The sequence below is a fragment of the Amblyomma americanum genome, chromosome 1, assembly GCF_052857255.1.
Source record: "Amblyomma americanum isolate KBUSLIRL-KWMA chromosome 1, ASM5285725v1, whole genome shotgun sequence".
NCBI classification, from domain to species: Eukaryota; Metazoa; Arthropoda; class Arachnida; order Ixodida; family Ixodidae; genus Amblyomma; species Amblyomma americanum.
This window is the reverse complement of record NC_135497.1, coordinates 161,272,479-161,286,580: the sequence shown is the minus strand read 5'-3', so window position 1 is coordinate 161,286,580 and position 14,102 is coordinate 161,272,479. Positions and strand designations below refer to the sequence as shown.

General features: G+C 50.0%; 4 non-coding genes across 4 annotated transcripts; all 4 read right to left on the bottom strand.

The window, feature by feature from the left end:
- Positions 1-2,273: 2,273 nt before the first annotated feature.
- Positions 2,274-2,345, bottom strand: TRNAQ-UUG (transfer RNA glutamine (anticodon UUG)). Its single transcript has one exon. It is a non-coding gene; the product is annotated as a tRNA-Gln (tRNA).
- Positions 2,346-9,247: 6,902 nt separating this feature from the next.
- TRNAQ-UUG (transfer RNA glutamine (anticodon UUG)) lies at positions 9,248-9,319 on the bottom strand. The gene has a single exon. It is a non-coding gene; the product is annotated as a tRNA-Gln (tRNA).
- A 396-nt stretch (positions 9,320-9,715) lies between these two features.
- Positions 9,716-9,787, bottom strand: TRNAQ-UUG (transfer RNA glutamine (anticodon UUG)). Its single transcript has one exon. It is a non-coding gene; the product is annotated as a tRNA-Gln (tRNA).
- A 273-nt stretch (positions 9,788-10,060) lies between these two features.
- Positions 10,061-10,132, bottom strand: TRNAQ-UUG (transfer RNA glutamine (anticodon UUG)). The gene has a single exon. It is a non-coding gene; the product is annotated as a tRNA-Gln (tRNA).
- Positions 10,133-14,102: the final 3,970 nt, after the last annotated feature.

Here is a 14,102-nt window from a genome sequence, read left to right as displayed (position 1 = left end):
CGGCGACACATAAATGCGATCTAGCCGTGCATGGCTTGACCGCTGAAAATGTGTGAACCTCACACAACGCTCGCCTTCTAAACATTCCGCCACATCATCGAGGTTGCACGTCGCTATAACCTCTGAGAGTGCCTCAGTGCTTCTGTCCCTGAACGCCCGTGCACTGGTTTTATCACACCCTCTCAGGACGCAATTGAAGTCACCCATCACGATCAGGGATTTCTCACAAATTAAGTACTTTTTTAGGCTCTGAAAAAAAACTGTCCTTTCATCCTCCGCATTTGGAGCGTACACACAAATGATGCGCCAGTATGTTTTGTTGTACACGAAGTCAACCAAAACACATTTACCCGATGGATACGACATATAACCCTGAACCTCAAGTCCCGGTACATTCTTAACAAAAATGGCACAGCCCGCAGACGTGCCTATAGCGTGGGACACTACTGCAAAAAACTTAGACGTGAAACGGCGCACCATGTTCCCGGTCTCATCTTCCCCGTCAATTTTCGTTTCCTGCACTGCCAAGACGTCAATGTCATGCTCAGTTAAAATGCGGTATACCTGGCTCTGCTTCTTCTTGCTTGCCAGTCCCCTGACGTTAAGTGTACCGACTTTTATGGGGGACGCAGGAGCCATTTTCATACAGAAGAATGAGGTCGGGAACATGGTGCTTACCCTTCCCGTCTAGCGCGTGGCTAGACGACGTCTTTGACACCGGAGCCATCCGGTGCTGGTTCCAGGCCTGGCTGCGGGGGCGGTTTGTCGAGGGTTCTCCTCTCCGTCGACACATTAGGTCGTGGTCGGATGGATGGCCGCCGTCCTTGGGTCGTTTTTGCCGGCGGCTCCTCGACACTGGGGGCTGCCGCCTTGTCTCCATCGGTTCCGGTCTGGGCATGTGGTCTCTTTGCTGGGGCAGGACCACTGGTAGTACGGGCACCGCTCTTGTCATTGCTCTCGTTCGGAGTCGCTGGCTCACTTTCTTGGAGCGCTGAGTCGGTTTCTTGGAGCGCCGACGCGCTTATTTCATCACTCGACGCCTCCATCCCATTTGTCGAAGATTCTGCCCCTTCAGGCTTCCGCCCACCATCGCTGCTGGAGGGTCCCGAAGAGTCCGTCGCGCCTGCGTGCTTTTCGGGTTCGCCTACGCCTTTTGCAGATTCTTCGGCCTCGGCTACGTCCATCAGGAGCTCCGCAGAGTCGTCTTTCGACACAGCGCCCGTAGCCACCACATAAGTGCGGACACAGTCGGCATCCGCGTGACCGTACCGCCTACACTTCGTACAGCGGGGAACTTTACATTCACGCCGCACGTGACCCGTACCGTGGCAGCGCAGGCACTGCATTGGACGTCCAGACGCCACAAGAGCCAACTCTCCGGCGACGCGTACCTGGTGTGGTAGGTCATCCACCTTCAGACCGGGCTTCAATTTCAGTAGGACAGTTCTTGTCGTTGAGCTCTTGTCATTGACGCCTTGGATCCGCCACCGCTCTCGCGTAACGTCGGTCACTTTGCCAAACGCCGCTAATGCCGTCCGGATGTCGTCGTCGGCCACACCATGAAGCATCCAGTGAAGCCGCAGCTTTACCTGTTGGTCTTCCGGGTCGATGGCAAGGCAGCAGTGTCTCTTAACTTGCAGCTCATTGAAAGCGAGCAACTTCTTTGCTGCCTCCGTGCTCCGCAGGGTGACCGCCCACACATGGTTGATTTGGTACGCCCCCAACGCGACCACGTCAGGGAGCGTACCGATCTCGGCCAGGGCGTCACGGAAATCCTCGACCCGAAACGGCCTCGCTCGCACGTCTCCGTGAAGAAAAACCGTGTTGAAAACAACACGTCCTGTTGGCAGTGTCGGCAAAATGATCTGGTAATCCTTATCTTCGCAGTCTTCAATCCTGTTTCCGCCGCCGTCGAAGGCCGCTGTCGCAGCTCCGCTGGAGCCCATGATACTGCGATCCGATCAGCTCGGCTGCCGGAAGCAGAATGTGCTAACCATTACACCATGAGACCAAACTCCGAAGCCGGGGTTCGAACCCGGGAACAAAAAAAACCCCCCGAACTCGGATTGCTGGATTCAAAGTCCAGAGTGCTAAGCATTACACCATGAGACCAAACTCCGACGCCGGGGTTCGAACCCCGGAACGAAAAAAAAAACCCTGGTCCCACCGAGATTCGAACACGGATTGCTGGATTCAAAGTCCAGAGTGCTAAGCATTGCACCATGAGACCAAACTCCGTACCGGGGTTCGAACCCCGGAACGAAAAAAAACCCTGGTCCCACCGAGATTCGAACTCGGATTGCTGGATTCAAAGTCCAGAGTGCTAACCATTACACCATGAGACCAAACTCCGGCGCCGGGGTTCGAACCCGGGTCTCCTGGCTGAAAGCCAGGTATGCTAGCCACTAGACCACGCCGGCACACACGAAATTTGAGCTTTCGGGAGCTTAATGAGCTGTCAAAACATATCCGAAAAAAAAAACCTAAAAAGAAACTCATCTACGCTGGATAAAGCAAGATCGCTGAATTCTGAGTCCACGGCCCGTATTCCGAGTTTGTGTCATGATAAAAAGCGTGAGAATCTGCCGCAGCGACCACAGCTGGTTTTTCGATACACCGGAAGCGGATGTCGGTTCGGTTGTGACTGTGAGCGGCGGCAGGTGTCACTGCGTTGCGGTCGCGGCAGCGAAATGTCCAGCGGCGCCACAGGGCGGCGCTGTTGCTCTCTGACGAAAAATGGAACACGGCCAACGCGAGAAAAGAAATTTCCAGCCACGAGTTTAGTGGCGCATCGAATTTCAATGTAACAGGGTCATTAAAAGCTTTCTTGTTTACGCAGTGGACTTTAATAAATAGAAGAAATAGTTCGGCTAATCTTTTTTTTGCGCCGTAAACGCCGGAGGTGTACTCAAAGAAGAATTAGATATTGTACGCAACTACACATGGCTTTGCAGTGACAGAAGGTAATAATAATAATAATAATAACAATAATAATAATAATTGGTTTTTTTTGGGGGGGAAAGGAAATCGCGCAGTATCTGTCTCATATATCGTTGGACACCTGAACCGCGCCGTAAGGGAAGGGATGAAGGAGGGAGTGAAAGATAAAGAGAAATAGGTGCCGTAGTGGAGGGCTCCGGAAAATTTCGACCACCTGGGGATCTTTAACGTGCACTTACATCGCACAGCACACGGGCGCCTTAGCGTTTTGCCTCCATAAAAACGCAGCCGCCGCGGTCGGGTTCGAACCCGGGAACTCCGGATCAGTAGTCGAGCGCCCTAACCACTGAGCCACCGCGGCGGGTTGACAAAAGGTGCCCGCTACAGTATCGATCGCCGATGGTTAATAGAGGGCAGCTAGCCTGCACGTATAACTCAGCGTTTTACATTTATCTAGAGATTGAATGGGAACGGAGAGGTAAAAATTGAGACACTTTGGAATTTCTTGAGTGTGTTCGGCGAAGGCCTGTGGCCATTCGACTGCATGACTATGCCCATGTAATTTTTTTAACGCGAAAGGTTTATTCGTGATTTTGGGGGTAGTGGTTTTTTACTAAAATATATTAAAACGGAAGGAAAAAAATTTTGCTCGCCCCGGCATCTGCCACCGATACTGAAGCAACTGAGCTGGGGCAGCGGAAATAAAGGATATCAGGCAGAACGGAGAAATGAATTGAAAGAGGTGAGGGGACAGGACCGCAAACACGCGATTTCACCGTGGCGGTACTCCATCGAGGCACGTGACGTCACAACGCGCGCCTCGCCGCCGCCGCCGTTTGGCAGGACGGGACACCGCATTGCTCGTCGTTGCGCTCGCCTCCGCTCGCTTCGACAGCTGCGTCGCATGCGTGATAAGATGTCACAGGATTGAAAAGGAGAGCTGGCATGCGCCGCAACCACAGTTGAGGCGACAGTATGGACGGCGACAATTCTGATAAGCTGAAGGAGGCCTGGAATCGACATCGGAACGCGATGAAGAGGAAACGAATCGCCCAGGAAACAGACGAACAGCGCGCCGGACGACTGGCTAAACGGCGCCGTGAATATGCCGCCGGGAGAGAGGCACGTTTAACGTCCGGTGTCTCGACCGCTAGCAGCAGCGACAGCAGCCGGAGGAGAGACCTGAATCCTGTTTCACTGAAGACGGCCCGTGATGAACGATGGAATGCGACCAAGAGACTTCAGCGGCGGGCTCAAGAAACCGAAGAACAACGTGCCGTTAGCCTAGAGAATAGGCGTAAGAGTGACGCGACCCGTTCAATCCTTGGATAGCCTCGGTGCTGAAATCAAACATGGACCTACACGTCATACTGGAAGTTTATGCCTGTGCTTCATACGTTGTGGAAAATGTGAACAAGGCCAACCGGCGTAGAGGGGGAGGAGGTGTCGCCTCGCGGGGCCTGTATATATATATATATATATATATATATATATATATATATATATATATATATATATATATATATATATATATATATATATATAAATATATATAGCGCCGCGCCTTTCCTCAAATTTCAACTTTCAGTTTTCTCTTCTTTCACTCCCTCCTTTATCCCTTCCTTTACGGCACGGTTCGGGTGTCCACTGAGATATGTGAGACGGTTACTCTGTCATTTCCTTTCCTCAAAAACCAAACAAAACAAGTGAGCCGACGGCGTTCATAGAATTCATTTGCGTATACAACTTTGCAAAGATTGTTCACACAGAAAAAAATCACGTGACTAGCGCATTCGCGCGCCAGGATTTAAAGCAGAACAATAGTGGCTCGCGAATGTTCTTGTCACATGATTTTTGTTTGTATTTCGCGGGCTTTCTTTATAGCTCGGAGAAAAAGATACACGTGAGGCTTTCTATATCGCAAATGCATGAAGTGCGGATAAGAAAGAAAACGGCAGAGAATGCAACCCTGACAATGAGGCTGAACAATATACTCCAGATGGGATCCATTAAGGCATATAAGGAAGAAGGGGCGCAGAGAAAAGCTGTATAATAGGAAAATTAGTTTATAACAACTGTATATATAGCAGTAACGTAAATAACAGTAACGTAGCAGTTCTAGAGTCCGTACGGGAGGCTCTCGCTGCTCTTGAGAGGGGCGTAATATATGGTTCAAAAACAGAAACAGAGATTTAGAGGCTTGACAATAGGATTAATTTTGGAGAAAGGGTCGCAGAGCATATAAAAAAATAAAAGACAATAAAAGCAAACAAATTGAAACACCAAAAGCAGTGTTTAAGTTCTAAATGTTGCCCTAAATCGTTAGTGAATTCTAGAGCACACAACCACAAAAAAGTACAAGTACAGGTGCCATAGTTGCCACATGTGAATGTTCTCTCCGGCGCGTAACATCGGCCGTTGGGCGTAAAGCAGATTCATCTGTCCGATGAGTGCGCTTATATGAGTAGTAAGTCAAGGAGAGACTGGCTGAGTCATAAGTTTAAAGGGGCGAGTGAGCCCAAATGAGTGAGCACAGATGAGCCGTGAGTCCAGGTGAGTTGTGAGTCTGAGCGAGACGTGAGTCGCTATGAGTGGTTCGCCCCAAATTAGTGGTGACTCTGAGTGAGGCCAAGTGAGTTTTTATCATAAATGAGTTTGAGTTCGTGAGTTCGAGTGAGCCCAGGCCTCTGGGAGTGTGAGTTTGAGTGAGCTCGTAGGCTGACCAAACTTTTGTGAGTGAGCCAGAGTGAGCACTCGTGATTATGGCGAGGTATGTGTCGGAATGGCTTGCCGCTTAGATCGTTCTCCGCACTTTTCTCTCGCGCCGAGGACAGTCGCCTTGGTTGCGCCGGCAGCAAAATTGACAGCGCACAGATAAAGAAGTGAAAGGAATGGTGAGGAGAGTAAACAGAAATAAAATAGTCGGCAGTCCCGCACGCCACGGGCCCGCGGTGCCCGAATCCAGACACGACGAGTGGCTTGCAGTGCACAGCGAAGAGTAGACGGCAGCGGAGCCGGCGCAGACAAACTTGTCTCATCCCTAAAAGAAAATGAGCATTGCGGCAGCGGTACAGAATGCTCACTTAAATGTCTCTCGCCGGTTGTCAGAACGACCATCGTTCTGGGAAGCAGTTCGTTCAGGCATGCAAGATGGTTTGGTTTATAGGGGTTTAATGTCCCAAAGCGACTCAGGCTATATGAGGGACGCCGTAGTGAAGGTCTCCGCAAATTTCGACCTCCGGAAAGGGGGAAAAAGGGGGGGGGGGTTCTTTAACGAGCACTGACATCGCACAGTACACGGGCCTCTAGAATTTAGCCTCCATCGAAATTCGACCGCCGCGGCCGGGATCGCTCCCGCGTCGTTCGGGTCAGTGGCCGAGCGTCACCACAACGACTGAGCCACCGCGGCGGCTGCATGTAAGAGGTTTTTCACAAATCTTGAGTACTACATCGCAAGCCACCTGTTGGGCTGCGAGAAACAAAAAACGAGAACAAGGAATTTAAACTTGACCGCATATGCCGGCTCGAGTGCCTCTTGAGGAACGGAGATTAATAGTACGACTTTACATCGAAGGTGTAAGCCAGAGGGAAATCTGCAGGCGCATGCAGGAGTAACAAGAACCGCAATAAGTCGCATAACGAAGCGTACCGAGACGAAGCCAGACTCTGGGATGCACGCCGTACAGGGCGAAGAAGTATAACGAAAGAGGAGCAGCTGATAGTTGCCGCGGCTGTGGGAGACCATTTTCTTTCTGAAAGAGACAAAGAGAGGCGCTCTCCCTGCATGTGTCATGCAAAACCATTCAGAGGGGGCTGCAACAAGCTGCACTGCAAAACCACATCGCTGCCCAGAAGCCCCGAATCACAGAATCACAAAGAATGACAAGGCTGGAATACGCAGGAAAAGTGGCTGAGTGCACCATCGAAAATTTAAGACAAGTTTCTACGGACGAATCTGCACCCTCTGTCTACGTAGCACAAGTTTTGGCTGCAGAAGGAAACTTTGTAGGTTACTGAATATGCAGCACGCGAAGAAGGTGTCGCTAGCAAGCAATTCGAGATGATTTTCTTCCAGTGCGAACTAACAAGCGCGCTTTCTCCGTCGCTCCCACTGATCACTTGGTCGCCCTCCATAGCGACGGCGCAGGACACAAGCGCAACGCAAGAAGTGCATAAAATGCATTGATCACAGAGAGCGGTAGCCATCTGTTATTATCAATAAAACTCAGCAAAACACGCATACAATGCTCTCCTGCTGTGGGGTAGTCCTGTAGTTCGGTAGAGTATCGATGACTAGGTCACCAACATTTACTTTTTTGAACTTGTCCGCTATATCTGAGCTCTGATATGTGCCTGTAAAAGAAGAGAAATAAGCTTCAAGAGAGCTCTCGCAACGGCTCCTGCTATGCCATGCCCATCGCACTCGCTACCCACCAAAAAGCCTCAAGACGACGGCCAGGCAGTCAATCTTAGGAAAGCACGATAATTTCCAGCTGTCGGCGGTAGACCTTCAAGCCTGAAGTGTGGTTTGCACGGCGTCCAGGACTTCATGTTTCAGGGAAAAAAAGAGCAGAGTGGTCTGTGGGGTTTAGTCTGTAGAGAAAGCAGACGCAAGAAGCTACGTCTACAACTTAAAAAGCCTGCAGCGTCCATGCGGCCAGTATCTACAGTGGATCGTGCGCCGTCATTCTCGCGACCCGCAGCTAACCGAGAATTCCTAACCTACCAGGGGACACGCCGCGCCATTCAGCCTCCGTCTATGCGGGTTTGTCTTCACGCGGTAGAAAAAATGAATGCAGCCGCGGCGGCGGCACCAACGCAGCAGTAGACAGCTGCCGCAAGAGCTGGAGATACTCGGACAGCCGATCCCGCGCCATCGGCTCCACTCCCGACACCTCTCTCTATATATGGTTACATAATAAATGTTGTCACCAGAACCAGGAGCTGGAAGCAGAAAGCGGAAGAAAGATTGCACGCGGCAAGCCATTCCGACAGCGCATCATCTGCGGCACATACAGCGGCGACATCTCGCGCTACTCGCTACGATTAGATCGTACCGAGCAGAAGTGAGCCGTTGGCAGAGGCTGCGAGTTAGATAAGGCGCGCATGCTCATAAATAGGTCTCGACACCAGGCTGCTTTTCCACTAGATGGCGCTGACCCGCGCTTTTTAACCGGAGCCTTAGTCCATTTTATTCTGTCCGCGACTGTACGTAAGCGTGCGTTTACGGTTATGGTACACAGACTGCCTCGATTTGTGCTCTTTTCTATCCATATCTGTGTACGGCGCGAGCGGTGGCGTGGTGGACGGGAAGTGTGTGGTAAAGCTAGAAACAGCATCGGCGCGGCGATTCCGCTTCGCCCAGGTATCAAGAGATGACAACAATTCCATGTTTCCCGGTGAGTGAATCCGCTTCGATAGCCAGATTTTAGGACACGTGAGAACGCGCCCAAACATTTGCATAACAGCCGCCGTAGCTCGGCGACTAGAGAAACCCCCATTGTGTGGCGCTATCTGTTCGCGTTCGAGAGAAGCGCAAAAACCTCCGAACAAGATCTGGCCGCGTCGCCGTGCACAGTGTCAGCACCTGAACATATTCTTACATCGTGGTCTGGATGCTCCCGGCGGCCGCTTGTGGTAGACAGTTGACATAGGCTGCGGCTTACTGTAGGACCAGAAATAAAAACGAACATTGGTTTTTGGGGAAAGGAAATGGCACTATAGCTGTTTCACATATCGGTGGACACCTGAGCCGCGCCATAAAGGGGTAAAAGAGGGAGTGAAAGAGGAAAGAGGTGCCGTAGTGGAGGGCTGCGGATGTAATTTCGACCACCTGGGGATCTTTAACGTGCACTGACATCGAACAGCACACGGGCTTCTTAGCGTTCGCCTCCATCGAAACGCAGCCGGCGAGGCCCCATTTGGGCACCGTAGGCACTGCAACGGGTCATGTGTGGACGCTGCGTTTCTACCGGATTTCTTGCGTGCCATAAGTGAATAGTTTTGGCTTTGCGCTCAAAAACGAGCCGCATTTCATCGCCCTGCAGCGCTCCAAAGCTGACTTCCACCTCGGCTTACTGTTTGGCTCTGAAAATATTTTTCTTCTGTTTGGAACTCACTATTTATATGTATTTTGGAAAGCATTCGCTCAAACAACCTAAATCTGGCAAAAAAGGAGAACGAGAAAAACCACGCTGGTGCCACCGAGATTCGAAATCTGATTGCTGGATTCAAAGTCCAGAGTGCTAAGCATTACACCACAAACTCCGACGCCGGCGTTCGAGCCCGGGAACGAAAAAAAAAACGCTGGTCCCACCGAGATTCGAACTCGGATTGCTGGATTCAAAGTCCAGAGTGCTAAGCATTACACCATGAGACCAAACTCCGAAGCCGGGGTTCGAACCCGGGAACGAAAAAAAACGCTGGTCCCACCGAGATTCGAACTCTGATTGCTGGATTCAAATTCCACAGTGCTAACCATTACACCATGAGACCAAACTCCGACGCCGGGGTTCGAACCCGGGAACGAAAAAAAACGCTGGTCCCACCGAGATTCGAACTCTGATTGCTGGATTCAAATTCCACAGTGCTAACCATTACACCATGAGACCAAACTCCGACGCCGGGGTTCGAACCCGGGAACGAAAAAAAAACGCTGGTCCCACCGAGATTCGAACTCTGATTGCTGGATTCAAATTCCACAGTGCTAACCATTACACCATGAGACCAAACTCCGACGCCGGCGTTCGAGCCCGGGAACGAAAAAAAAAAACGCTGGTCCCACCGAGATTCGAACTCGGATTGCTGGATTCAAAGTCCAGAGTGCTAAGCATTACACCATGAGACCAAACTCCGAAGCCTGGGTTCGAACCCGGGAACGAAAAAAAACGCTGGTCCCACCGAGATTCGAACTCTGATTGCTGGATTCAAATTCCACAGTGCTAACCATTACACCATGAGACCAAACTTCGACGCCGGGGTTCGAACCCGGGAACGAAAAAAAAACGCTGGTCCCACCGAGATTCGAACTCGGATTGCTGGATTCAAAGTCCAGAGTGCTAAGCATTACACCACAAACTCCGACGCCGGCGTTCGAGCCCGGGAACGAAAAAAAAAACGCTGGTCCCACCGAGATTCGAACTCGGATAGCTGGATTCAAAGCCCAGAGTGCTAACCGTTACACCATGAGACCAAACTCCGGCGCCGGGGCTCGAACCCGGGTCTCCTGACTGAAAGCCAGGTATGCTAGCCACTAGACCACGCCGGCACACAGGAAATTTGTGCTTTCGGGAGCTTAATGAGCGGTAAAAATATATCCGAAAAAAAAACCTAAAAAGAAGCGCACATCTACGCTGGATAAAGCAGGATCGCTGAGTTCTGAGTCCACGGTCCGTATTCCGAGTTTGTGTCATAATAAAAAGCGTGAGAATCTGCCGCAGCGAACACAGCTGGTTTTTTGATACACCGGAAGCGGATGTCGGTTCGGTTGTGACTGTGAGCGGCGGCAGATGTCACTGCGTTGCGGTCGCGGCAGCGAAATGTCCAGCGGCGCCACAGGGCGGCGCTGTTGCTCTCTGACGAAAAATGGAACACGGCCAACGCGAGAAAAGAAATTTCCAGCCACGAGTTTAGTGGCGCATCGAATTTCAATGTAAAAGGGTCATTAAAAGCTTTCTTGTTTACGCAGTGGACTTTAATAAATAGAAGAAATAGTTCGGCTACTCTTTTTTTTGCGCCGTAAACGCCGGAGGTGTACTCAAAGAAGAATTAGATATTGTACGCAACTACACATGGCTTTGCAGTGACAGAAGGTAATAATAATAATAATAATAATAATAATAATAATAATAATAATAATAATAATAATAATAATAATAATAATAATAATAATAATTGGTTTTTTTTGGGGGGGAAAGGAAATGGCGCAGTATCTGTCTCATATATCGTTGGACACCTGAACCGCGCCGTAAGGGAAGGGATGAAGGAGGGAGTGAAAAATAAAGAGAAATAGGTGCCGTAGTGGAGGGCTCCGGAAAATTTCGACCACCTGGGGATCTTTAACGTGCACTGACATCGCACAGCACACGGGCGCCTTAGCGTTTTGCCTCCATAAAAACGCAGCCGCCGCGGTCGGGTTCGAACCCGGGAACTCCGGATCAGTAGTCGAGCGCCCTAACCACTGAGCCACCGCGGCGGGTTGACAAAAGGTGCCCGCTACAGCATAGATCGCCGATGGTTAATAGAGGGCAGCTAGCCTGCACGTACAACTCAGCGTTTTACATTTATCTAGAGGTTGAAAGGGAACGGAGAGGTAAAAATTGAGACACTTTGGAATTTCTTGAGAGTGTTCGGCGAAAGCCTGTGGCCATTCGACTGCATGACTATGCCCATGTATTTTTTTTAACGCGAAAGGTTTATTCGTGATTTTGGGGGTAGTGGTTTTTTACTAAAATAATATTAAAACGGAAGGAAAAAAATTTTGCTCGCCCCGGCATCTGCCATCGATACTGAAGCAACTGAGCTGGGGCAGCGGAAATAAAGGATATCAGGCAGAACGCAGAAATGAATTGAAAGAGGGGAGGGGACAGGACCGCAAACACGCGAATTCACCGTGGCGGTACTCCATCGAGGCACGTGGCGTCACAACGCGCGCCTCGCCGCCGCCGCCGTTTGGCAGGACGGGACACCGCATTGCTCGTCGTTGCGCTCGCCTCCGCTCGCTTCGACAGCTGCGTCGCATGCGTGATAAGATGTCACAGGATTGAAAAGGAGAGCTAACATGCGCCGCAACCACAGTTGAGGCGACTGTATGGACGGCGACAATTCTGATAAGCTGAAGGAGGTCTGGAATCGACATCGGAACGCGATGAAGAGGAAACGAATCGCCCAGGAAACAGACGAACAGCGCTCCGGACGACTGGCTAAACGGCGCCGTGAATATGCCGCCGGGAGAGAGGCACGTTTAACGTCCGGTGTCTCGACCGCTAGCAGCAGCGACAGCAGCCGGAGGAGAGACCTGAATCCTGTTTCACTGAAGACGGCCCGTGATGAACGATGGAATGCGACCAAGAGACTTCAGCGGCGGGCTCAAGAAACCGAAGAACAACGTGCCGTTAGCCTAGAGAATAGGCGTAAGAGTGACGCGACCCGTTCAATCCTTGGATAACCTCGGTGCTGAAATCAAACATGGACCTACAGGTCATACTGGAAGTTTATGCCTGTGCTTCATACGTTGTGGAAAATGTGAACAAGGCCAACCGGCGTAGAGGGGGAGGAGGTGTCGCCTCGCGGGGAGTGTGTATATATATATATATATATATATATATATATATATATATATATATATATATATATATATATATATATATATATATATATATTTATATATATATATAGCGCCGCGCCTTTCCTCAATTTTCAACTTTCAGTTTTCTCTTCTTTCACTCCCTCCTTTATCCCTTCCTTAACGGCACGGTTCGGGTGTCCACTGAGATATGTGAGACGGTTACTCTGTCATTTCCTTTCCTCAAAAACCAAACAAAACAAGTGAGCCGACGGCGTTCATAGAATTCATTTGCGTATACAACTTTGCAAAGATTGTTCACACAGAAAAAAATCACGTGACTAGCGCATTCGCGCGCCAGGATTTAAAGCAGAACAATAGTGGCTCGCGAATGTTCTTGTCACATGATTTTTGTTTGTATTTCGCGGGCTTTCTTTATAGCTCGGAGAAAAAGATACACGTGAGGCTTTCTATATCGCAAATGCATGAAGTGCGGATAAGAAAGAAAACGGCAGAGAATGCAACCCTGACAATGAGGCTAAACAATATACTCCATATGGGATCCATTAAGGCATATAAGGAAGAAGGGGCGCAGAGAAAAGCTGTATAATAGGAAAATTAGTTTATAACAACTGTATATATAGCAGTAACGTAAATAACAGTAACGTAGCAGTTCTAGAGTCCGTACGGGAGGCTCTCGCTGCTCTTGAGAGGGGCGTAATATATGGTTCAAAAACAGAAACAGAGATTTAGAGGCTTGACAATAGGATTAATTTTGGAGAAAGGGTCGCAGAGCATATAAAAAAATAAAAGACAATAAAAGCAAACAAATTGAAACACCAAAAGCAGTGTTTAAGTTCTAAATGTTGCCCTAAATCGTTAGTGAATTCTAGAGCACACAACCACAAAAAAGTACAAGTACAGGTGCCATAGTTGCCACATGTGAATGTTCTCTCCGGCGCGTAACATCGGCCGTTGGGCGTAAAGCAGATTCATCTGTCCGATGAGTGCGCTTATATGAGTAGTAAGTCAAGGAGAGACTGGCTGAGTCATAAGTTTAAAGGGGCGAGTGAGCCCAAATGAGTGAGCACAGATGAGCCGTGAGTCCAGGTGAGTTGTGAGTCTGAGCGAGACGTGAGTCGCTATGAGTGGTTCGCCCCAAATGAGTGGTGACTCTGAGTGAGGCCAAGTGAGTTTTTATCATAAATGAGTTTGAGTTCGTGAGTTCGAGTGAGCCCAGGCCTCTGGGAGTGTGAGTTTGAGTGAGCTCGTAGGCTGACCAAACTTTTGTGAGTGAGCCAGAGTGAGCACTCGTGATTATGGCGAGGTATGTGTCGGAATGGCTTGCCGCTTAGATCGTTCTCCGCACTTTTCTCTCGCGCCGAGGACAGTCGCCTTGGTTGCGCCGGCAGCAAAATTGACAGCGCACAGATAAAGAAGTGAAAGGAATGGTGAGGAGAGTAAACAGAAATAAAATAGTCGGCAGTCCCGCACGCCACGGGCCCGCGGTGCCCGAATCCAGACACGACGAGTGGCTTGCAGTGCACAGCGAAGAGTAGACGGCAGCGGAGCCGGCGCAGACAAACTTGTCTCATCCCTAAAAGAAAATGAGCATTGCGGCAGCGGTACAGAATGCTCACTTAAATGTCTCTCGCCGGTTGTCAGAACGACCATCGTTCTGGGAAGCAGTTCGTTCAGGCATGCAAGATGGTTTGGTTTATAGGGGTTTAATGTCCCAAAGCGACTCAGGCTATATGAGGGACGCCGTAGTGAAGGTCTCCGCAAATTTCGACCTCCGGAAAGGGGGAAAAAGGGGGGGGGGTTCTTTAACGAGCACTGACATCGCACAGTACACGGGCCTCTAGAATTTAGCCTCCAT